Raw genomic sequence first — 25,640 nt, forward strand, 5'->3', positions numbered from 1 at the left:
GTTGCTATGGTACTTGGGGTGGTTGCTAAGGTGTTGCTAGGCGGTTGCTAGGGTGTTTTGGCTGGTTGCTAGGCAGTTGCTATGGTCTCCTGGGTGGTTGCTATGATGTTACTAGGTGGTTGGTAGTTGTCACAGATGGTCACTATGTAGTTATTATAGAGTTATTAGCCCATTTGAGTACTTAGCTAATCACTATTAGCATGTAGCTAATCACTGCTAGCATGACTAGCATGTTGGAAGTCCAGTGTTCTAGCATGAGTCAAAAAATCCAACCGCCATGTCTGTACGATGTTCTGATGCAGAGATATAGGTCGTGTAAAACGGTTGCTAGGGTACTCCGTTTGGTTGCTATGGAGTGGCTTGGCAGCTGCCAGTGGTGATACTCCAAAGTCTGCTTGCCAATATAAACCAACCCCCATGTCTGTACAATGTTCTGATGCAGAGATATAGATCTTGCAAAACGGTTGCTAGGGTACTCTGGTTGGTTGCTAGGGAGTGGCCTTGCAGCTGCCAATGATGATACTTCAAAGGCTGCTCACCAATATAAACCAACCCCCATGCTTCTATGTCTTTCAGATGTTAAGATATCTATCTTTGAATTTAGGTTGCTAGGTAGCTCTTAATGGTTGCTAGGGCGTGGCTAGGTTGTCTTGAAGGAGATACGTGATTGGCCGTTTGCTGCCCGAGTCAAACGAGCCCACCCTCATGTTTCTATGACACTTCTATCCAAAGTTATTCATTTGATCTTTTTCAATGGAAGTCTATGGGGCTTGTTGCTATGGCGCTCTATATGGTTGCTAGGGCGTGGCTTGATAGATTCACAGTGATCCTGAGAGACTGATTGGTTGCCTGATTCAAATGAGCCCACCCCCTTGTCTCTATGACACTGTGATCCTGAGTTATGTTCAATACAAAATCCCTATGTAATGTCCCACAGTAGGATGAGCCCTCCCTATACTTTGTATTAGGGGCATTTTTGGGGGGCTCTTGCGCCCCAGGGGTACAACTTATACCCCACTGCGGGGTATGTTCTCGTACAGCCTGACAGCCTCTCCAAATGTGGTGATTCACATGTTTCTGCGAAATTCTGTCTCGGAGCTACGATCCGTCAAAATTGGCCGCAATGCATTGTCTATGGGATTTTTCGCCCGTTTTTTCGCCCGGTGTGCGAACATCGTACGCCTGATCGCTTATAAAAGTCATAGCACACCATTCCCGATTAGGGCGCACGATTTGACGCCTGTTTCGTTGGTCTGTGACGAAAACTGCGGGACTAGTTACGCGCCGAAATTTGTACGGATCTAGAAGAATAATAATAACTAGAAGGTACATTTCCTGAAGAAAATGTGAGTGGTGCTTGCAGTGGCAAAACTCGCCCCTCTGTTGCTAGGGTGTTGCAATGAGGTTGCTATAGTGGTTACTAGGGTACCCTGGGTGGTTGCTAAGGTACCAAGGATGGTTGCTAGGGTAATCTGGGTGGTTGCTAGGGTCCCCGTAATGGTTGCTAGGGCCGTTGCTAAGGTACACAGGGTGGTTGCTAGGGTAATCGGGTAGGTTGCTAGGGTGTTGCTATGTGGTTGCTAGGGTACCCGGGGTGGTTGCTAGGGCGGTTGCTAGGGTCCCCATGATGGTTGCTAGGGCCGTTGCTAGGTTACCCAGGGTGGTTGCTAGGGTAATCGGGGTGGTTGCTAGGGCGGTTGCTAGGGTACCCCATGATGGTTGCTAGGGCCGTTGCTAGGGTACCCAGGTTGGTTGCTAGGGTAATCGGGGTGGTTGCTAGGGTGTTGCTATGTGGTTGCTAGGGTACCCGGGGTGGTTGCTAGGGCGGTTGCTAGGGTACCCCATGATGGTTGCTAGGGCCGTTGCTAGGGTACCCAGGGTGGCTGCTAGGGTAATCGGGGTGGTTGCTAAGGTGTTGCTAGGCGGTTGCTAGGGTACCCGGGGTGGTTGCTAGGCAGTTGCTATGGTCTCCTGGGTGGTTGCTATGATGTTACTAGGTGGTTGGTAGTTGTCACAGATGGTCACTATGTAGTTATTATAGAGTTCTTAGCCCATTTGAGCACTTAGCTAATCACTATTAGCATGTAGCTAATCACTGCTAGCATGACTAGCATGTTGGAAGTCCAGTGTGCTAGCATGAGTCAAAAAATCCAACCGCCATGTCTGTACGATGTTCTGATGCAGAGATATAGGTCGTGCAAAACGGTTGCTAGGGTACTCCGTTTGGTTGCTATGGAGTGGCTTGGCAGCTGCCAATGGTGATACTCCAAAGGCTGCTCGCCAATATAAACCAACCCCCATGTCTGTACGATGTTCTGATGCAGAGATATAGATCTTGCAAAACGGTTGCTAGGGTACTGTGTTTGGTTGCTAGGGAGTGGCCTGGCAGCTGCCAATGATGATACTCCAATGGTCGCTTGCTAATATGAACCAACCCCCATGCTTCTATGTCTTTCAGATGTTAAGATATCTCTCTATACTTTGGGTTGCTAGGTTGCTCTAAATGGTTGCTAGGGCGTGGCTAGGTTGTCTTGAAGGAGATACATGATTGGCCGTTTGCTGCCCGAGTCAAACGAGCCCACCCTCATGTTTCTATGACACTTCTATCCAAAGTTATTAATTTGATCTTTTTCAATGGAAGTCTATGGGGCTTGTTGCTATGGTGCTCTATTTGGTTGCTAGGGCGTGGCTTGATAGATTCACAGTGATCCTGAGAGACTGATTGGTTGCCTGATTCAAATGAGCCCACCCCCTTGTCTCTATGGCATTGTGATCCAGAGTTATATTTAATTCAAAATCCCTATGTAATTTCCCATAGTTGTAAAAGCCCTCCCTATACTTTGTATTGGGGGCAAATTTGGGGGGCTCTTGCGCCCCAGGGGTACAACTTATACCCCACTGCGGGGTATGTTCACGCACAGCCTGATAGCCTCTCCAAATGTGGTGATTCACATGTTTCTGCGAAATTCTCTCTCAGAGCTATGCTCCGTCAAATTACTTTTTAATGCATTTCCTATGGGACGTTTTTCGGCCGATTTTTCGCCCGCTGTACGAACATCGTACGCCCGATCGCTTATAAAAGTCATAGCACACCTCTCCTCAATAGGCCGCACGATTTGACGCCTGTTTCGTTGGTCTGTGACAAAAACTGCGGGACGAGTTACGCGCCGAAGTTTTGTACGGAAGAAGTAAGAAGAAGAATAATAATAAGTATGTGAGATAATAATAGTGATGCTTTGCCTCCGGCAAGCACCACTAACTATGTGAGATAAGAATAGTAGTGCCTTGCCTCCGGCAAGCACCACTAATAATAAGTATGTGAGATAATAGTAGACCACTAATAAGTATGTGAGATAATAGTAGTAGTGCTTTGCCTCCGGCAAGCACCACTAACTAGAAGGTACATTTCCTGAAGAAAATGTGAGTGGTGCTTGCAGTGGCAAAACTCGACCCTCTGTTGCTAGGGTGTTGCAATGAGGTTGCTATAGTGGTTACTAGGGAACCCTGGGTGGTTGCTAAGGTCCACATGATGGTTGCTAAGGTACCAAGGGTGGTTGCTAGGGTAATCTGGGTGGTTACTAGGGTCCCCGTAATGGTTGCTAGGGCCGTTGCTAAGGTACACAGGGTGGTTGCTAGGGTAATCGGGTAGGTTGCTAGGGTGTTGCTATATGGTTGCTAGGGTACTCTGGGTGGTTGCTAGGGCGGTTGCTAGGGTCCCCATGATGGTTGCTAGGGCCGTTGCTAGGTTACCCAGGGTGGTTGCTAGGGTAATCGGGGTGGTTGCTAGGGTGTTGCTATGTGGTTGCTAGGGTACCCGGGGTGGTTGCTAGGGCGGTTGCTAGGGTCCCCATGATGGTTGCTAGGGCCGTTGCTAGGGTACCCAGGGTGGTTGCTAGGGTAATCGGGTTGGTTGCTAGGGTGTTGCTATGTGGTTGCTAGGGTACCCGGGGTGGTTGCTAGGGCGGTTGCTAGGGTCCCCATGATGGTTGCTAGGGCCGTTGCTGGGGTACCCAGGGTGGTTGCTAGGGTAATCGGGTTGGTTGCTAGGGTGTTGCTATGTGGTTGCTAGGGTACCCGGGGTGGTTGCTAGGGCGGTTGCTATGGTAACCTGGGTGGTTGCTAGGCAGTTGCTACGGTACTTGGGGTGGTTGCTAAGGTGTTGCTAGGCGGTTGCTAGGGTGTTTTGGCTGGTTGCTAGGCAGTTGCTATGGTCTCCTGGGTGGTTGCTATGATGTTACTAGGTGGTTGGTAGTTGTCACAGATGGTCACTATGTAGTTATTATAGAGTTCTTAGCCCATTTGAGCACTTAGCTAATCACTATTAGCATGTAGCTAATCACTGCTAGCATGACTAGCATGTTGGAAGTCCAGTGTGCTAGCATGAGTCAAAAAATCCAACCGCCATGTCTGTACGATGTTCTGATGCAGAGATATAGGTCGTGCAAAACGGTTGCTAGGGAACTCCGTTTGGTTGCTAGGGAGTGGCCTGGCAGCTGCCAATGGTGATACTCCAAAGGCTGCTCGCCAATATAAACCAACCCCCATGCCTCTATGATGTACTGATGCGGAGATATAGATCTTGCAAAACGGTTGCTAGGGTACTATGTTTGGTTGCTAGGGAGTGGCCTGGCAGCTGCCAATGATGATACTCCAATGGTCGCTTGCTAATATAAACCAACCCCCATGCTTCTATGTCTTTCAGATGTTAAGATATCTCTCTATGCTTTGGGTTGCTAGGTAGCTCTTAATGGTTGCTAGGGCGTGGCTAGGTTGTCTTGAAGGAGATACATGATTGGCCGTTTGCTGCCCGAGTCAAACGAGCCCACCCTCATGTTTCTATGACACTTCTATCCAAAGTTATTCATTTGATCTTTTTCAATGAAAGTGTATGGGGCTTGTTGCTATGGCGCTCTATATGGTTGCTAGGGCGTGGCTTGATAGCTTCATAATGATCCTGAGAGACTGATTGGTTGCCTGATTCAAATGAGCCCACCCCCTTGTCTCTATGACACTGTGATCCTGAGTTATGTTCAATACAAAATCCCTGTATAACTTCCCATAGTAGGAAAAACACACTGTTTCATGGGCGATCCCTCACCATAGTATGTCTATGGGGAACTTTGGGGGTCTCTAGCGCCCCAGGGGTACAACTTGTACGCCTCTGCGAGGTATCCTCTCGCACAGCTTGATAGCCTCTCCAAATGTGGTGATTCACATGTTTCTGCGAAATTCTCTCTCTGCGCTACGATTCGTCAAAGTTGGCCGTAATGCATTGTCTATGCGATTTTTCGGCCGATATTTCGCCCGGTGTACGAACATCGTACGCCCGATCGCTTATAAAAGTCATAGCACACCATTCCCGAATAGGCCGCACGATTTGACGCCTGTTTCGTTGGTCTGTGACGAAAACTGCGGGACTAGTTACGCGCCGAAATTTGTACGGAAGAATAATAATAATAACTAGAAGGTACATTTCCTGAAGAAAATGTGAGTGGTGCTTGCAGTGGCAAAACTCGCCCCTCTGTTGCTAGGGTGTTGCAATGAGGTTGCTACGATGGTTGCTAAGGTACCCGGGGTGGTTGCTAGGGCGGTTGCTAGGGTCCCCATGATGGTTGCTAGGGCCGTTGCTAGGGTACTCAGGGTGGTTGCTAGGGTAATCGGGGTGGTTGCTAGGGCGGTTGCTAGGGTCCCCATGATGGTTGCTAGGGCCGTTGCTAAGGTACCCAGGGTGGTTGCTAGGGTAATCGGGGTGGTTGCTAGGGTGTTGCTATGTGGTTGCTAGGGTACCCGGGGTGGTTGCTAGGGCGGTTGCTAGGGTCCCCATGATGGTTTTTAGGGCCGTTGCTAGGGTACCCAGGGTGGTTGCTAGGGTAATCGGGGTGGTTGCTAGGGTGTTGCTATGTGGTTGCTAGGGTACCCGGGGTGGTTGCTAGGGCGGTTGCTAGGGTCCCCATGATGGTTGCTAGGGCCGTTGCTAGGGTACTCAGGGTGGTTGCTAGGGTAATTGGGGCGGTTGCTAGGGTGTTGCTATGTGGTTGCTAGGGTACCCGGGGTGGTTGCTAGGCAGTTGCTATGGTAACTGTGGTGGTTGTTATGATGTTACTTGGTGGTTGGTAGTTGTCACAGATGGTCACTATGTAGTTATTATAGAGTTCTTAGCCCATTTGAGCACTTAGCTAATCACTATTAGCATGTAGCTAATCACTGCTAGCATGACTAGCATGTTGGAAGTCCAGTGTGCTAGCATGAGTCAAAAAATCCAACCGCCATGTCTGTACGATGTTCTGATGCAGAGATATAGGTCATGCAAAACGGTTGCTAGGGTACTCCATTTGGTTGCTATGGAGTGGCTTGGCAGCTGCCAATGGTGATACTCCAAAGGCTGCTCGCCAATATAAACCAACCCCCATGCCTATACGATGTTCTGATGCAGAGATATAGATCTTGCAAAACGGTTGCTAGGGTACTGTGTTTGGTTGCTAGGGAGTGGCCTGGCAGCTGCCATTGATGATACTCCAATGGTTGCTTGCTAATATAAACCAACCCCCATGCTTCTATGTCTTTCAGATGTTAAGATATATCTCTATACTTTTGGTCGCTAGGGAGGTCCAAATGGTTGCTAGGGCGTGGCTATGTAGTGTTGAAGGTGATTCGTGATTGGCCGTTTGCTGCCCTGAGTCAAACGAGCCCACCCTCATGTTTCTATTACACTTCTATCCAAAGTTATTCATTTGATCTTTTTCAATGGAAGTCTATGGGGCTTGTTGCTATGGTGCTCTAATTGGTTGCTAGGGCGTGGCTTGATAGATTCACAGTGATCCAGAGAGACTGATTGGTTGCCTGATTCAAATAAGCCCACCCCCTTGTCTCTATGACACTGTGATCCAGAGTTATGTTCAATACAAAATCCCTTTGTAATGTCCCATAGCAGGAAAAGTCCTCCCTATACTTTGTATTAGGGGCAATTTTGGGGGGCTCTTGCGCCCCAGGGGTACAACTTATACCCCACTGTGGGGTATGTTCTCGCCCAGCCTGATAGCCTCTCCAAATGTGGAGATTCACGTGTTTCTGCGAAATTCTCTCTCGGAGCTACGATCCGTCAAAGTTGGCCGCAATGCATTGTCTATGCGATTTTTCGCCCGTTTTTTCGCCCGGTGTACGAACATCGTACGCCCGATCGCTTATAAAAGTCATAGCACACCATTCCCGATTAGGCCGCACGATTTGACGCCTGTTTCGTTGGTCTGTGACAAAAACTGCGGGACTAGTTACGCGCCGAAATTTGTACGGATCTAGTATAATAATAATAATAATAAGTATGTGAGATAATAATAGTAGTGCCTTGCCTCCGGCAAGCACCACTAACTAGAAGGTACATTTCCTGAAGAAAATGTGAGTGGTGCTTGCAGTGGCAAAACTCGCCCCTCTGTTGCTAGGGTGTTGCAATGAGGTTGCTACGATGGTTGCTAAGGTACCCGGGGTGGTTGCTAGGGCGGTTGCTAGGGTCCCCATGATGGTTGCTAGGGCCGTTGCTAGGGTACTCAGGGTGGTTGCTAGGGTAATCGGGGTGGTTGCTAGGGCGGTTGCTAGGGTCCCCATGATGGTTGCTAGGGCCGTTGCTAAGGTACCCAGGGTGGTTGCTAGGGTAATCGGGGTGGTTGCTAGGGTGTTGCTATGTGGTTGCTAGGGTACCCGGGGTGGTTGCTAGGGCGGTTGCTAGGGTCCCCATGATGGTTTTTAGGGCCGTTGCTAGGGTACCCAGGGTGGTTGCTAGGGTAATCGGGGTGGTTGCTAGGGTGTTGCTATGTGGTTGCTAGGGTACCCGGGGTGGTTGCTAGGGCGGTTGCTAGGGTCCCCATGATGGTTGCTAGGGCCGTTGCTAGGGTACTCAGGGTGGTTGCTAGGGTAATTGGGGCGGTTGCTAGGGTGTTGCTATGTGGTTGCTAGGGTACCCGGGGTGGTTGCTAGGCAGTTGCTATGGTAACTGTGGTGGTTGTTATGATGTTACTTGGTGGTTGGTAGTTGTCACAGATGGTCACTATGTAGTTATTATAGAGTTCTTAGCCCATTTGAGCACTTAGCTAATCACTATTAGCATGTAGCTAATCACTGCTAGCATGACTAGCATGTTGGAAGTCCAGTGTGCTAGCATGAGTCAAAAAATCCAACCGCCATGTCTGTACGATGTTCTGATGCAGAGATATAGGTCATGCAAAACGGTTGCTAGGGTACTCCATTTGGTTGCTATGGAGTGGCTTGGCAGCTGCCAATGGTGATACTCCAAAGGCTGCTCGCCAATATAAACCAACCCCCATGCCTATACGATGTTCTGATGCAGAGATATAGATCTTGCAAAACGGTTGCTAGGGTACTGTGTTTGGTTGCTAGGGAGTGGCCTGGCAGCTGCCATTGATGATACTCCAATGGTTGCTTGCTAATATAAACCAACCCCCATGCTTCTATGTCTTTCAGATGTTAAGATATATCTCTATACTTTTGGTCGCTAGGGAGGTCCAAATGGTTGCTAGGGCGTGGCTATGTAGTGTTGAAGGTGATTCGTGATTGGCCGTTTGCTGCCCTGAGTCAAACGAGCCCACCCTCATGTTTCTATTACACTTCTATCCAAAGTTATTCATTTGATCTTTTTCAATGGAAGTCTATGGGGCTTGTTGCTATGGTGCTCTAATTGGTTGCTAGGGCGTGGCTTGATAGATTCACAGTGATCCAGAGAGACTGATTGGTTGCCTGATTCAAATAAGCCCACCCCCTTGTCTCTATGACACTGTGATCCAGAGTTATGTTCAATACAAAATCCCTTTGTAATGTCCCATAGCAGGAAAAGTCCTCCCTATACTTTGTATTAGGGGCAATTTTGGGGGGCTCTTGCGCCCCAGGGGTACAACTTATACCCCACTGTGGGGTATGTTCTCGCCCAGCCTGATAGCCTCTCCAAATGTGGAGATTCACGTGTTTCTGCGAAATTCTCTCTCGGAGCTACGATCCGTCAAAGTTGGCCGCAATGCATTGTCTATGCGATTTTTCGCCCGTTTTTTCGCCCGGTGTACGAACATCGTACGCCCGATCGCTTATAAAAGTCATAGCACACCATTCCCGATTAGGCCGCACGATTTGACGCCTGTTTCGTTGGTCTGTGACAAAAACTGCGGGACTAGTTACGCGCCGAAATTTGTACGGATCTAGTATAATAATAATAATAATAAGTATGTGAGATAATAATAGTAGTGCCTTGCCTCCGGCAAGCACCACTAACTAGAAGGTACATTTCCTGAAGAAAATGTGAGTGGTGCTTGCAGTGGCAAAACTCTGCGCCCTGTAGCCACCCATGATGCCTGTGTGATGTTTTGAAGCAGAGATAGAAGGATTTATATTGCTAAATGGTTGCTAGGGTGCTCTATATGGTTGCTATGGTGTGACTATATAGTTTATGGGGTGATATTTAAAGATTATTTACCAGCCTGAATGCAAAAAGCCCAAGCCAGTGTTTCTATATAGTTATTTTTGCTGAGATACAGCTTTTAAATGTAGTTAAACAGTTGCTAGGTGGCTAAAATTGGTTGCTAGGGCATGGATATGAAGTTGTTATGTCACTACTTATGGACTGCTTGATAGGCCGAGTCAAAAGAGCCCTCTCCCAAGCCTCTATGACTTTCTGATCCAAAGATATGATGTCAGATAGTTTTTCCAATGTTAAGTCAATGGGATATTTTCACACATTTTCTTCGCCCGCTGTACGATTATCGTAAGTCCGATTGCTTAGAAAAGTCATAGCACACCTCTCCTCAATATCCCGCACGATTTGACGCCTCATTCATGGGTCTGTGACAAAAAATGCGGGAGGAGTAGCGTGCCAAAGTTTTGTCAAGGCGAATAGTAATAGTAACACTAGAAGGTACATTTCCTGAAGAAAATGTGAGTGGTGCTTGCAGTGGCAAAACTCGCCCTCTGTTGCTATAGGGTGTTGTAATGAGGTTGCTAGGGTGGTTGCTAGGTTACCCGGGTTGGTTGCTACGGTACATGGGATGGTTGCTAGGGCGGTTGCTAGGGTCCCCATGATGGTTGCTAGGGCCGTTGCTAAGGTACCCAGGGTGGTTGCTAGGGTAATCGGGATGGTTGCTAGGGTGTTGCTATGTGGTTTCTAGGGTACCCGGGGTGGTTGCTAGGGCGGTTGCTAGGGTCCCCATGATGGTTGCTAGGGCCGTTGCTAGGGTACCCAGGGTGGTTGCTAGGGTAATCGGGGCGGTTGCTAGGGTGTTGCTATGTGGTTGCTAGGGTACCCGGGGTGGTTGCTAGGGTCCCCATGATGGTTGCTAAGGCCGTTGCTAGGGTACTCAGGGTGGTTGCTAGGGTAATTGGGGTGGTTGCTAGGGTGTTGCTATGTGGTTGCTAGGGTACCCGGGGTGGTTGCTAGGGCGGTTGCTAGGGTCCCCATGATGGTTGCTAGGGCCGTTGCTAAGGTACCCAGGGTGGTTGCTAGGGTAATTGGGGCGGTTGCTAGGGTGTTGCTATGTGGTTGCTAGGGTACCCGGGGTGGTTGCTAGGGCGGTTGCTAGGGTCCCCATGATGGTTGCTAGGGCCGTTGCTAAGGTACCCAGGGTGGTTGCTAGGGTAATCGGGGTGGTTGCTAGGGTGGTTGCTATGGTAACCTGGGTGGTTGCTAGGCAGTTGCTACGGTACTTGGGGTGGTTGCTAAGGTGTTGCTAGGCGGTTGCTAGGGTGTTTTGGCTGGTTGCTAGGCAGTTGCTATGGTATCCTGGGTGGTTGCTATGAAGTTACTAGGTGGTTGGTAGTTGTCACAGATGGTCACTATGTAGTTATTATAGAGTTCTTAGCCCATTTGAGCACTTAGCTAATCACTATTAGCATCTAGCTAATCACTGCTAGCATGACTAGCATGTTGGAAGTCCAGTGTGCTAGCATGAGTCAAAAAATCCAACCGCCATGTCTGTACGATGTTCTGATGCAGAGATATAGGTTGTGCAAAACGGTTGCTAGGGTACTCCGTTTGGTTGCTATGGAGTGGCTTGGCAACTGCCAATGGTGATACTCCAAAGGCTGCTCGCCAATATAAACCAACCCCCATGCCTCTACGATGTTCTGATGCAGAGATATAGATCTTGCAAAACGGTTGCTAGGGTACTGTGTTTGGTTGCTAGGGAGTGGCCTGGCAACTGCCAATGATGATACTCCAATGGGTGCTTGCTAGTATTAATGATATAAACCAGCCCCCATGCTTCTATGTCTTTCAGATGTTAAGATATCTCTCTATACTTTGGGTTGCTAGGTAGCTCTTAATGGTTGCTAGGGCGTGGCTAGGTTGTCTTGAAGGAGATACATGATTGGCCGTTTGCTGCCCGAGTCAAACGAGCCCACCCTCATGTTTCTATGACACTTCTATCCAAAGTTATTCATTTGATCTTTTTCAATGGAAGTCTATGGGGCTTGTTGCTATGGCGCTCTATATGGTTGCTAGGGCGTGGCTTGATAGATTCACAGTGATCCTGAGAGACTGATTGGTTGCCTGATTCAAATGAGCCCACCCCCTTGTCTCTATGACATTGTGATCCAGAGTTATGTTCAATACAAAATCCCTATGTAATGTCCCATAGCAGGAAAAGTCCTCCCTATACTTTGTATTAGGGCCATTTTTGGGGGGCTCTCGCGCCCCAGGGGTACAACTTATACCCCACTGCGGGGTATGTTCTCGCACAGCCTGATAGCCTCTCCAAATGTGGAGATTCACGTGTTTCTGCGAAATTCTCTCTCGGAGCTACGATCCGTCAAAGTTGGCCGCAATGCATTGTCTATGCGATTTTTCGCCCGTTTTTTCGCCCGGTGTACGAACATCGTACGCCCGATCGCTTATAAAAGTCATAGCACACCATTCCCGATTAGGCCGCACGATTTGACGCCTGTTTCGTTGGTATGTGACGAAAACTGCGGGACTAGTTACGCGCCGAAATTTGTACGGATCTAGTATAATAATAATAATAATAAGTATGTGAGATAGTAATAGTGATGCCTTGCCTCCGGCAAGCACCACTAATAATAAGTATGTGAGATAGTAATAGTGATGCTTTGCCTCCGGCAAGCACCACTAATAATAAGTATGTGAGATAGTAATAGTGATGCCTTGCCTCCGGCAAGCACCACTAACTAGAAGGTACATTTCCTGAAGAAAATGTGAGTGGTGCTTGCAGTGGCAAAACTCACCCTCTGTTGCTATAGGGTGTTGTAATGAGGTTGCTAGGGTGGTTGCTAGGGTACCCGGGTTGGTTGCTATGGTACATGGGATGGTTGCTAGGGCGGTTGCTAGGGTCCCCATGATGGTTGCTAGGGCCGTTGCTAAGGTACCCAGGGTGGTTGCTAGGGTAATCAGGATGGTTGCTAGGGTGTTGCTATGTGGTTGCTAGGGTACCCGGGGTGGTTGCTAGGGCGGTTGCTAGGGTCCCCATGATGGTTGCTAGGGCCGTTGCTAAGGTACCCAGGGTGGTTGCTAGGGTAATCGGGATGGTTGCTAGGGTGTTGCTATGTGGTTGCTAGGGTACCCGGGGTAGTTGCTAGGGCGGTTGCTAGGGTCCCCATGATGGTTGCTAGGGCCGTTGCTAGGGTACCCAGGGTGGTTGCTAGGGTAATCGGGGTGGTTGCTAGGGTGTTGCTAGGCGGTTGCTAGGGTGTTTTGGCTGGTTGCTAGGGAGTTGCTATGGTCTCCTGGGTGGTTGCTATGATGTTACTAGGTGGTTGGTAGTTGTCACAGATGGTCACTATGTAGTAATTATAGAGTTCTTAGCCCATTTGAGCACTTAGCTAATCACTATTAGCATGTAGCTAATCACTGCTAGCATGACTAGCATGTTGGAAGTCCAGTGTGCTAGCATGAGTCAAAAAATCCAACCGCCATGTCTGTACGATGTTCTGATGCAGAGATATAGGTCGTGCAAAACGGTTGCTAGGGTACTCCATTTGGTTGCTATGGAGTGGCTTGTCACCTGCCAATGATGATACTCCAAAGTCTGCTTGCCAATATAAACCAACCCCCGTGTGTCTAAGATGTTCTGATGTGGAGATATAGATCTTGCAAAACGGTTGCTAGGGTACTGTGTTTGGTTGCTAGGGAGTGGCCTGGCAGCTGCCAATGATGAAACTCCAAAGGCTGCTCGCCAATATAAACCAACCCCCATGCCTCTACGATGTACTGATGCAGAGATATAGATCTTGCAAAACGGTTGCTAGGGTACTCCGTTTGGTTGCTAGGGAGTGGCCTGGCAGCTGCCAATGATGATACTCCAATGGTTGCTTGCTAATATAAACCAACCCCCATGCTTCTATGTCTTTCAGATGTTAAGATATCTCTCTATACTTTGGGTTGCTAGGTAGCTCTTAATGGTTGCTAGGGCGTGGCTAGGTTGTCTTGAAGGAGATACATGATTGGCCGTTTGCTGCCCGAGTCAAACGAGCCCACCCTCATGTTTCTATGACACTTCTATCCAAAGTTATCCATTTTATAATTTTCAATGGAAGTCTATGGAGCTTGTTGCTATGGCGCTCTCTATGGTTGCTAGGGCGTGGCTTGATAACTTAATAGCGATCCTGAGAGACTGATTGGTTGCCTGATTCAAATGAGCCCACCCCCTTGTCTCTATGACACTATAATCCAGAGTTATGTTAAATGCAAAATCCCTATGTAATTTCCCATAGTAGCCCTCCCTATACTTTGTATTAGGGTCAAATTTGGGGGGCTCTAGCCCCCCAGGGGTACAACTTATACCCCAATGCGGGGTGTGTTCTCGCACAGCCTGATAGCCTCTCCAAATGTGGTGATTCACGTGTTTCTGCGAAATTCTCTCTCGGAGCTACGATCGGTCAAAGTTTACCCCAATGTTAAGTCTATGGGTTTGATCGCCCGATTTTTCGCCCGTTGTACGAACATCGTACGCCCGATCGCTTATAAAAGTCATAGCACACCATTCCCGTATAGGCCGCACGATTTGACGCCTGTTTCGTTGGTCTGTGACGAAAACTGCGGGACTAGTTACGTGCCGAAATTTGTACGGATCTAGAAGAAGAAGAAGAAGAAGAATAATAAGTATGTGAGATAATAATAGTGATGCCTTGCCTCCGGCAAGCACCACTAACTAGAAGGTACATTTCCTGAAGAAAATGTGAGTGGTGCTTGCAGTGGCAATACTCGGCGCCCTTTTGTCACCCTTAATGCCTGTGTGATTTTGTGGAGCCATGATATAAGTACTTTATATTGCTATATGGTTGCTAGGGTACTCTAAATTGTTGCTATGGTGTGGCTGTATAGTATATGAGGTGATATTTAAAGACTATTTGCCAGCCTGAATCTAAAAAGCCCATGCAAGCGTTTCTATATAGTTATTTTGCTGAGATACAGCTATTAAATGTGGTTAAACAGTTGCTAGGGTGCTAAAAGTGGTTGCTAGGGCATGTATATGAAGTTGTTATGTCACTACTTATGTACTGCTTGATAGGCCGAGTCAAAAGAGCCCTCTACCAAGCCTGTATGACTTTCTGATCCAAAGATATGATATCAGATAGTTTTTCCAATGTTAAGTCAATGGGATATTTTCACACATTTTCTTCGCCCGCTGTACGATTATCGTAAGTCCGATTGCTTAGAAAAGTCATAGCACACCTCTCCTCAATATCCCGCACGATTTGACACCTCATTCATGGGTCTGTGACAAAAAATGCGGGAGGAGTAGCGTGCCAAAGTTTTGTCAAGGCGAATAGTAATAGTAACACTAGAAGGTACATTTCCTGAAGAAAATGTGAGTGGTGCTTGCAGTGGCAAAACTCGCCCCTCTGTTGCTAAGGTGTGGTTGCTAGGGTACCCGGGGTGGTTGCTAGGGTCCCTATGATGGTTGCTAGGGCCGTTGCTAGGGTACCCAGGGTGGTTGCTAGGGTAATCGGGGTGGTTGCTAGGGTGTTGCTATTTGGTTGCTAGGGTACCCGGGGTGGTTTCTAGGGCGGTTGCTAGGGTCCCCATGATGGTTGCTAGGGCCGTTGCTAGGGTATCCAGGGTGGTTGCTAGGGTAATCGGGGTGGTTGCTAGGGTGTTGCTATGTGGTTGCTAGGGTACCCGGGGTGGTTGCTAGGGCGGTTGCTAGGGTCCCCATGATGGTTGCTAGGGGCGTTGCTAGGGTACCCAGAGTGGTTGCTAGGGTAATCGGGGCGGTTGCTAGGGTGTTGCTATGTGGTTGCTAGGGTACCCGGGGTGGTTGCTAGGGCGGTTGCTAGGGTAATTGGGGTGGTTGCTAGGGTGCTGCTATGTGGTTGCTAGGGTACCCGGGGTGGTTGCTAGGGCGGTTGCTATGGTAACCTGGGTGGTTGCTAGGCAGTTGCTATGGTACTTGGGGTGGTTGCTAAGGTGTTGCCAGGCGGTTGCTAGGGTGTTTTGGCTGGTTGCTAGGCAGTTGCTATGGTCTCCTGGGTGGTTGCTATGATGTTACTAGGTGGTCGGTAGTTGTCACAGATGGTCACTATGTAGTTATTATAGAGTTCTTAGCCCATTTGAGCACTTAGCTAATCACTATTAGCATGTAGCTAATCACTGCTAGCATGACTAGCATGTTGGAAGTCCAGTGTGCTAGCATGAGTCAAAAAATCCAACCGCCATGAGTGTACGATGTTCTGATGCAGAGATATAGGTCGTGCAAAACGGTTGCTAGGGTACTCCATTTGGTTGCTATGGAGTGGCTTGGCAGCTGCCAATGGTGATACTCCTAAGGCTGCTCGCCAATATAAACCAACCCCCATGCCTCTACGATGTTCTGATGCGGAGATATAGATCTTGGAAAACGGTTGCTAGGGTACTGTGTTTGGTTGCTAGGGAGTGGCCTGGCAGCTGCCAATGATGATACTTCAAAGTCTGCTTGACAATATAAACCAACCCCCATGCTTCTATGTCTTTCAGATGTTAAGATATCTCTCTATACTGTGGGTTGCTAGGTAGCTCTTAATGGTTGCTAGGGCGTGGCTAGGTTGTCTTGAAGGAGATACATGATTGGCCGTTTGCTGCCCGAGTCAAATGAGCCCACCCTCATGTTTCTATGACGCTTCTATGCAAAGTTATTAATTTGATCTTTTTCAATGGAAGTCTATGGGGCTTGTTGCTATGGCGCTCTATATGGTTGCTAGGGCGTGGCTTGATAGATTCACAGTGATCCTGAGAGGCTGATTGGTTGCCTGATTCAAATGAGCCCACCCCCTTGTCTCTATGACACTGTGATCCTGAGTTATGTTGAATACAAAATCCCTATGTAATTTCCCATAGTAGGAAAAGCACATTGTTTCATGGGCGATCCCTCACCATACTATGTCAATGGGGCAACTTTGGGGGTCTCTAGCACCCCAGGGGTACAACTTGTACCCCTCTGAGAGGTGTCCTCTCGCACAGCCTGATAGCCTCTCCAAATGTGGTGATTCACATGTTTCTGCGAATTTCTCTCTCGGAGCTACGATCCGTCAAAGTTGGCCGTAATGCGTTGTCTATGCGATTTTTCGGCCGATATTTCGCCCGGTGTACGAACATCGTACGCCCGATCGCTTATAAAAGTCATAGCACACCATTCCCGATTAGGCCGCACGATTTGACGCCTGTTTCGTTGGTCTGTGACGAAAACTGCGGGACTAGTTACGCGCCGAAATTTGTACGGAAGAATAATAATAAGAATAATAAGTATGTGAGATAATAATAGTGATGCTTTGCCTCCGGCAAGCACCACTAAGTATGTGAGATAATAGTAGTAGTGCTTTGCCTCCGGCAAGCACCACTAACTAGAAGGTACATTTCCTGAAGAAAATGTGAGTGGTGCTTGCAGTGGCAAAACTCTGCGCCCTGTAGCCACCCATGATGCCTGTATGATGTTATGGAGCGATGATATAAGTACTTTATATTGCTATATGGTTGCTAGGGTACTCTAAATGGTTGCTATGGTGTGGCTGTATAGTATATGGGGTGATATTTAAAGACTATTTGCCAGACTGAATCCAAAAAACCCTAGCAAGTGTTTCTATATAGTTATTTTGCTGAGATACAGCTATTAAATGTGGTTAAACAGTTGCTAGGGTGCTAAAATTGGTTGCTAGGGCGTGGCTATGAAGTAGTTATATGACTACATATGGACTGCTTGATAGGCCGAGTCAAAAGAGCCCACTTCCAAGCCTCTATGTCTGTCTAAACCAAAGATATGATGTCAGATAATTTTTCCAATGTTAAGTCTATGGGATATTTTTACCCATTTCTTTCGCCAGCTGTACGATTATCGTACGTCTGATTGCTTAGAAAAGTCATAGCACACTTCTCTTCAATAACCTGCACGTTTTGACATGTCATTCATGGGACTGCGACAAAAAATGCAGGAGGAGTAGCGCGCCAAAGTTTTGTCAAGGCGAATAGTAATAGTAACACTAGAAGGTACATTTCCTGAAGAAAATGTGAGTGGTGCTTGCAGTGGCAAAACTCGCCCCTCTGTTGCTAAGGTGTGGTTGCTAGGGTACCCGGGGTGGTTGCTAGGGTCCCTATGATGGTTGCTAGGGCCGTTGCTAGGGTACCCAGGGTGGTTGCTAGGGTAATCGGGGTGGTTGCTAGGGTGTTGCTATGTGGTTGCTAGGGTACCCGGGATGGTTGCTAGGGCGGTTGCTAGGGTCCCCATGATGGTTGCTAGGGCCGTTGCTAGGGTACCCAGGGTGGTTGCTAGGGTAACTGGGGTGGTTGCTAGGGTGTTGCTATGTGGTTGCTAGGGTACCCGGGGTGGTTGCTAGGGCGGTTGCTAGGGTCCCCATGATGGTTGCTAGGGCCGTTGCTAGGGTACTCAGGGTGGTTGCTAGGGTAATCGGGGTGGTTGCTAGGGTGTTGCTATGTGGTTGCTAGGGTACCCGGGGTGGTTGCTAGGGCGGTTGCTAGGGTCCCCATGATGGTTGCTAGGGCCGTTGCTAAGGGACCCAGGGTGGTTGCTAGGGTCATTGAGGCGTTTGCTAGGGTGTTGCTATGTGGTTGCTAGGGTACCCGGGGTGGTTGCTAGGGTGGTGGCTAGGGTGGTTGCTAGGGTAACCTGGGTGGTTGCTAGGCAGTTGCTACGGTACTTGGGGTGGTTGCTAAGGTGTTGCTAGGCGGTTGCTAGGGTGTTTTGGCTGGTTGCTAGGCAGTTGCTATGGTCTCCTGGGTGGTTGCTATGATGTTACTAGGTGGTTGGTAGTTGTCACAGATGGTCACTATGTAGTTATTATAGAGTTCTTAGCCCATTTGAGCACTTAGCTAATCACTATTAGCATCTAGCTAATCACTGCTAGAATGACTAGCATGTTGGAAGTCCAGTGTGCTAGCATGAGTCAAAAAATCCAACCGCCATGTCTGTACGATGTTCTGATGCAGAGATATAGGTCGTGCAAAACGGTTGCTAGGGTACTCCGTTTGGTTGCTATGGAGTGGCTTGGCAGCTGCCAATGGTGATACTCCAAAGGCTGCTCGCCAATATAAACCAACCCCCATGCCTCTACGATGTTCTGATGCAGAGATATAGATCTTGCAAAACGGTTGCTAGGGTACTGTGTTTGGTTGCTAGGGAGTGGCCTGGCAGCTGCCAATGATGATACTCCAATGGTTCCTTGCTAATATAAACCAACCCCCATGCGTCTATGTCTTTCAGATGTTAAGATATCTCTCTATACTTTGGGTTGCTAGGTAGCTCTTAATGGTTGCTAGGGCGTGGCTAGGTTGTCTTGAAGGAGATGCATGATTGGCCGTTTGCTGCCCGAGTCAAACGAGCCCACCCTCATGTTTCTATGACACTTCTATCCAAAGTTATTCATTTTAACTTTTTCAATGGAAGTCTATGGAGCTTGTTGCTATGGTGCTCTATATGGTTGCTAGGGCGTGGCTTGATAGCTTCATAATGATCTTGAGAGACTGATTGGTTGCCTGATTCAAATGAGCCCACCCCTTTGTCTCTATGACTATGTGATCCATAGTTATGTTGAATGCAAAATCCCTGTGTAATTTCCCACAGTAGGAAAAACACATTGTTTCATGGGCGATCCCTCCCCATTGGCTTAGTATGGGGCAACTTTGGGGGGCTCTTGCGCCCCAGGGGTACAACTTATACCCCATTGCGGGGTATGATCGTGCACAGCCTCATAGCCTCTCCAAATGTGGTGATTCACATGTTTCTGCGAAACTCTCTCTCGGAGCTACGATCCGTCAAAGTTGGCCGTAATGCATTGTCTATGCGATTTTTCGGCCGTTATTTCGCCCGGTGTACGAACATCGTACGCCCGATTGCTTATAAAAGTCATAGCACACCATTCCCGTATAGGCCGCACGATTTGACGCCTGTTTCGTTGGTCTGTGACAAAAACTGCGGGACTAGTTACGCGCCGAAATTTGTACGGATCTATAAGAAGAAGCAGAATAATAATAAGTATGTGAGATAATAGTAGTAGTGCTTTGCCTCCGGCAAGCACCACTAACTAGAAGGTACATTTCCTGAAGAAAATGTGAGTGGTGCTTGCAGTGGCAAAACTCTGCGCCCTGTAGCCACCCATGATGCCTGTGTGATGTTTTGAAGCAGAGATAGAAGGATTTATATTGCTACATGGTTGCTAGGGTGCTCTATATGGTTGCTATGGTGTGACTATATAGTGTATGGGGTGATATTTAAAGATTATTTACCAGCCTGAATGCAAAAAGCCCAAGCCAATGTTTCTATATAGTTATTTTTGCTGAGATACAGCTCTTAAATGTAGTTAAGCAGTTGCTAGGGGGCTAAAATTGGTTGCTAGGGCATGGATATGAAGTTGTTATGTCAATACTTATGGACTGCTTGATAGGCCGAGTCAAAAGAGCCCTCTCCCAAGCCTCTATGACTTTTTGATCCAAAGATATGATGTCAGATAGTTTTTCCAATGTTAAGTCAATGGGATATTTTCACACATTTTCTTCGCCCGCTGTACGATTATCGTAAGTCCGATTCCTTAGAAAAGTCATAGCACACCTCTCCACAATAAGCCAAACGTTTTGACACCTCATTCATGGGTCTGTGACAAAAAATGCGGGAGGAGTAGCGTGCCAAAGTTTTGTCAAGGCGAATAGTAATAGTAACACTAGAAGGTACATTTCCTGAAGAAAATGTGAGTGGTGCTTGCAGTGGCAAAACTCGCCCCTCTGTTGCTAAGGTGTGGTTGCTAGGGTACCCGGGGTGGTTGCTAGGGTCCCTATGATGGTTGCTAGTGCCGTTGCTAGGGTACCCAGGGTGGTTGCTAGGGTAATCGGGGTGGTTGCTAGGGTGTCACTATGTGGTTGCTAGGGTACCCGGGGTGGTTGCTAGGGCGGTTGCTAGGGTCCCCATGATGGTTGCTAGGGCCGTTGCTAAGGTACCCAGGGTGGTTGCTAGGGTAATCGGGATGGTTGCTAGGGTGTTGCTATGTGGTTGCTAGGGTACCCGGGGTGGTTGCTAGGGCGGTTGCTAGGGTCCCCATGATGGTTGCTAGGGCGGTTGCTAGGGTACCCAGGGTGGTTGCTAGGGTAATCGAGGCGGTTGCTAGGGTGTTGCTATGTGGTTGCTAGGGTACCCGGGGTGGTTGCTAGGGCGGTTGCTAGGGTCCCCATGATGGTTGCTATGGCCGTTGCTAGGGTACCCAGGGTGGTTGCTAGGGTAATCGAGGCGGTTGCTAGGGTGTTGCTATGTGGTTGCTAGGGTACCCGGGGTGGTTGCTAGGGCGGTTGCTATGGTCCCCATGATGGTTGCTAGGGCCGTTGCTAGGGTACTCAGGGTGGTTGCTAGGGTAATTGGGGCTATCGCTAGGGTGTTGCTATGTGGTTGCTAGGGTACCCGGGGTGGTTGCTAGGGCGGTTGCTATGGTAACCTGGGTGGTTACTAGGCAGTTGCTACGGTACTTGGGGTGGTTGCTAAGGTGTTGCTAGGCGGTTGCTAGGGTGTTTTGGCTGGTTGCTAGGCAGTTGCTATGGTCTCCTGGGTGGTTGCTATGATGTTACTAGGTGGTTGGTAGTTGTCACAGATGGTCACTATGTAGTTATTATAGAGTTCTTAGCCCATTTGAGCACTTAGCTAATCACTATTAGCATGTAGCTAATCACTGCTAGCATGACTAGCATGTTGGAAGTCCAGTGTGCTAGCATGAGTCAAAAAATCCAACCGCCATGTCTGTACGATGTTCTGATGCAGAGATATAGGTCGTGCAAAACGGTTGCTAGGGTACTCCATTTGGTTGCTATGGAGTGGCTTGGCAGCTGCCAATGGTGATACTCCAAAGGCTGCTCGCCAATATAAACCAACCCCCATGCCTCTACAATGTTCTGATGCAGAGATATTGGTCTTGAAAAATGGTTGCTAGGGTACTCTGGTTGGTTGCTAGGGAGTGGCCTTTCAGCTGCCAATGAAGATACTTCAAAGTCTGCTTGACAATATAAACCAACCCCCATGCTTCTATGTCTTTCAGATGTTAAGATATCTCTCTATACTTTGGGTTGCTAGGTAGCTCTTAATGGTTGCTAGGGCGTGGCTATGAAGTGTTGAGGGAGTTTCGTGATTGGCCGTTTGCTGCCCGAGTCAAACGAGCCCAACCTCATGTTTCTATGACACTTCTATCCAAAGTTATTCATTTGATCTTTTTCAATGGAAGTCTATGGGGCTTGTTGCTATGGCGCTCTATATGGTTGCTAGGGCGTGGCTTGATAGATTCACAGTGATCCTGAGAGACCGATTGGTTGCCTGATTCAAATGAGCCCACCCCCTTGTCTCTATGACACTGTGATCCTGAGTTAAGTTCAATACAAAATCCCTATGTAATTTCCCACAGTAGGAAAACCACATTGTTTCATGGGCGATCCCTCACCATTGGCATAGAATGGGGCAACTTTGGGGGGCTCTTTCGCCCCAGGGGTGCAACTTGTACCCCATTGCGGGGTATGATCGCGCACAGCCTCATAGCCTCTCCAAATGTGGTGATTCACATGTTTCTGCAAAATTCTGTCTCGGAGCTACGAACCGTCAAAGTTGGCCGCAATGCATTGTCTATGCGATTTTTCGGCCGTTATTTCGCCCGGTGTACGAACATCGTACGCCCGATCGCTTATAAAAGTCATAGCACACCATTCCCAACTAGGCCGCACGATTTGACGCCTGTTTCGTTGGTCTGTGACAAAAACTGCGGGACTAGTTACGCGCCGAAATTTTGTACGGAAGAATAATAATAAGTATAAGAATAATAAGTATGTGAGATAGTAATAGTGATGCCTTGCCTCCGGCAAGCACCACTAACTAGAAGGTACATTTCCTGAAGAAAATGTGAGTGGTGCTTGCAGTGGCAAAACTCGGCGCCCTGTTGCTAGGTTGTTGCAATGAGGTTGCTACGGTGGTTGCTAAGGTACCCTGGGTGGTTGCTAGGGCGGTTGCTAGGGTCCCCATGATGGTTGCTAAGGTACCCAGGGTGGTTGCTAGGGTAATCTGAATGGTTGCTAGGGTCTTGCTATGCGGTTGCTAGGGTACCCGGGGTGGTTGCTAGGGCGGTTGCTAGGGTCCCCATGATGGTTGCTAGGGCCGTTGCTAGGGTACTCAGGGTGGTTGCTAGGGTAATCAGGGCGGTTGCTAGGGTGTTGCTATGCGGTTGCTAGGGTACCCGGGGTGGTTGCTAGGGCGGTTGCTAGGGTCCCCATGATGGTTGCTAGGGCCGTTGCTAAGGTACCCAGGGTGGTTGCTAGGGTAATTGGGGCGGTTGCTAGGGTGTTGCTATGTGGTTGCTAGGGTACCCGGGGTGGTTGCTAGGGCGGTTGCTATGGTAACCTGGGTGGTTGCTAGGCAGTTGCTACGGTACTTGGGGTGGTTGCTAAGGTGTTGCTAGGCGGTTGCTAGGGTGTTTTGGCTGGTTGCTAGGCAGTTGCTATGGTCTCCTGGGTGGTTGCTATGATGTTACTAGGTGGTTGGTAGTTGTCACAGATGGTCACTATGTAGTTATTATAGAGTTCTTAGCCCATTTGAGCACTTAGCTAATCACTATTAGCATGTAGCTAATCACTGCTAGCATGACTAGCATGTTGGATGTCCAGTGTGCTAGCATGAGTCAAAAAATCCAACCGCCATGTCTGTACGATGTTCTGATGCAGAGATATAGGTCGTGCAAAACGGTTGCTAGGGTACTCCGTTTGGTTGCTATGGAGTGGCCTGGCAGCTGCCAATGGTGATACTCCAAAGGCTGCTTGCCAACATAAACCAACCCCCATGCCTCTACGATGTACTGATGCGGAGATATAGATCTTGAAAAATGGTTGCTAGGGTACTCTGGTTGGTTGCTAGGGAGTGGCCTTTCAGCTGCCAATGATGATACTTCAAAGTCTGCTTGACAATATAAACCAACCCCCATGCTTCTATGTCTTTCAGATGTTAAGATATCTATCTTTGGATTTTGGTTGCTAGGTAGCTCTTAATGGTTGCTAGGGCGTGGCTAGGTTGTCTTGAAGGAGATACATGATTGGCCGTTTGCTGCCCGAGTCAAACGAGCCCACCCTCATGTTTCTATGACACTTCTATCCAAAGTTATTCATTTGATCTTTTTCAATGGAAGTCTATGGGGCTTGTTGCTATGGCGCTCTATATGGTTGCTAGGGCGTGGCTTGATAGATTCACAGTGATCCTGAGAGACTGATTGGTTGCCTGATTCAAATGAGCCCACCCCCTTGTCTCTATGACTATGTGATCCATAGTTATGTTCAATGTAAAATCCCTATGTAATTTCCCACAGTAGGAAAAACACATTGTTTCATGGGCGATCCCTCACCATTGACTTAGTATGGGGCAAATTTGGGGGGCTCTAGCCCCCCAGGGGTACAACTTATACCCCAATGCAGGGTATGTTCTTGCAAAGCCTCATAGCCTCTCCAAATGTGGTGATTCACATGTTTCTGCGAAATTCTCTCTCGGAGCTACGATCCGTCAAAGTTGGACGTAATGCGTTGTCTATGCGATTTTTCGGCCGATATTTCGCCCGGTGTACGAACATCGTACGCCCGATCGCTTATAAAAGTCATAGCACACCATTCCCGATTAGGCCGCACGATTTGACGCCTGTTTCGTTGGTCTGTGACGAAAACTGCGGGACTAGTTACGCGCCGAAATTTGTACGGAATCTATAAGAAGAAAAAGAATAATAATAAGTATGTGAGATAGTAATAGTGTTGCCTTGCCTCCGGCAAGCACCACTAACTAGAATGTACATTTCCTGAAGAAAATGTGAGTGGTGCTTGCAGTGGCAAAACTCGCCCCTCTGTTGCTAAGGTGTGGTTGCTAGGGTACCCGGGGTGGTTGCTAGGGCGGTTGCTAGGGTCCCCATGATGGTTGCTAGGGCCGTTGCTAGAGTACCCAGGGTGGTTGCTAGGGTAATCGGGGGGGTTGCTAGGGTGTTGCTATGTGGTTGCTAGGGTACCCGGGGTGGTTGCTAGGGCGGTTGCTAGGGTCCCCATGATGGTTGCTAGGGCCGTTGCTAAGGTACCCAGGGTGATTGCTAGGGTAATTGGGGCGGTTGCTAGGGTGTTGCTATGTGGTTGCTAGGGTACCCGGGGTGGTTGCTAGGCAGCTGCTATGGTAACCAGGGTGGTTGTTATGATGTTACTTGGTGGTTGGTAGTTGTCACAGATGGTCACTATGTAGTTATTATAGAGTTCTTAGCCCATTTGAGCACTTAGCTAATCACTATTAGCATGTAGCTAATCACTGCTAGCATGACTAGCATGTTGGAAGTCCAGTGTGCTAGCATGAGTCAAAAAATCCAACCGCCATGTCAGTACGATGTTCTGATGCCGAGATATAGGTCGTGCAAAACGGTTGCTAGGGTACTCCATTTGGTTGCTATGGAGTGGCTTGGCAGCTGCCAATGGTGATACTCCAAAGGTTGCTCGCCAATATAAACCAACCCCCATGCCTCTACGATGTTCTGATGCAGAGATATAGATCTTGCAAAATGGTTGCTAGGGTACTGTGTTTGGTTGCTAGGGAGTGGCCTGGCAGCTGCCAATGATGATACTCCAATGGCAGCTTGCTAATATAAACCAACCCCCATGCTTCTATGTCTTTCAGATGTTAAGATATCTCTGTATACTTTGGGTTGCTAGGTAGCTCTTAATGGTTGCTAGGGCGTGGCTAGGTTGTCTTGAAGGAGATACATGATTGGCCGTTTGCTGCCCGAGTCAAACGAGCCCACCCTCATGTTTCTGTGACACTTCTATCCAAAGTTATTCATTTGATCTTTTTCAATGGAAGTGAATGGGGCTTGTTGCTATGGCGCTCTATATGGTTGCTAGGGCGTGGCTTGATAGATTCACAGTGATCCTGAGAGACTGATTGGTTGCCTGATTCAAATGAGCCCACCCCCTTGTCTCTATGACACTATAATCCAGAGTTATGTTCAATGCAAAATCCCTATGTAATTTCCCATAGTAGCCCTCCCTATACTTTGTATTAGGGGCAAATTTGGGGGTCTCTTGCGCCCCAGGGGTACAACTTATACCCCATTGCGGGGTATGTTCTCACACAGCCTGATAGCCTCTCCAAATGTGGTGATTTACGTGTTTCTGCGAAATTCTCTCT

At 48.3% G+C, this 25,640-nt stretch overlaps 1 long non-coding RNA gene across 7 annotated transcripts in view; it reads left to right on the forward strand.

Annotated features, from left to right (window-relative positions):
* LOC127958090 (uncharacterized) overlaps positions 1-25,640 on the forward strand; it is a 90,127-nt gene that overhangs the window by 16,694 nt on the left and 47,793 nt on the right. For 2 of the 7 annotated variants that reach the window (XR_008153961.1, XR_008153960.1), the window contains one exon: positions 22,697-22,892. This is a non-coding gene — a long non-coding RNA (uncharacterized LOC127958090). Of the gene's footprint in view, positions 1-7,339; positions 7,373-12,553; positions 12,951-14,578; positions 15,413-20,955; positions 21,236-22,696; positions 22,893-24,864; positions 24,945-25,640 lie in introns of those variants that run through there. The other 5 variants (XR_008153965.1, XR_008153967.1, XR_008153958.1 and 2 more) reach the window with 5 other exon arrangements.

The sequence above is a fragment of the Carassius gibelio genome, chromosome B5 (assembly GCF_023724105.1).
Source record: "Carassius gibelio isolate Cgi1373 ecotype wild population from Czech Republic chromosome B5, carGib1.2-hapl.c, whole genome shotgun sequence".
NCBI classification, from domain to species: Eukaryota; Metazoa; Chordata; class Actinopteri; order Cypriniformes; family Cyprinidae; genus Carassius; species Carassius gibelio.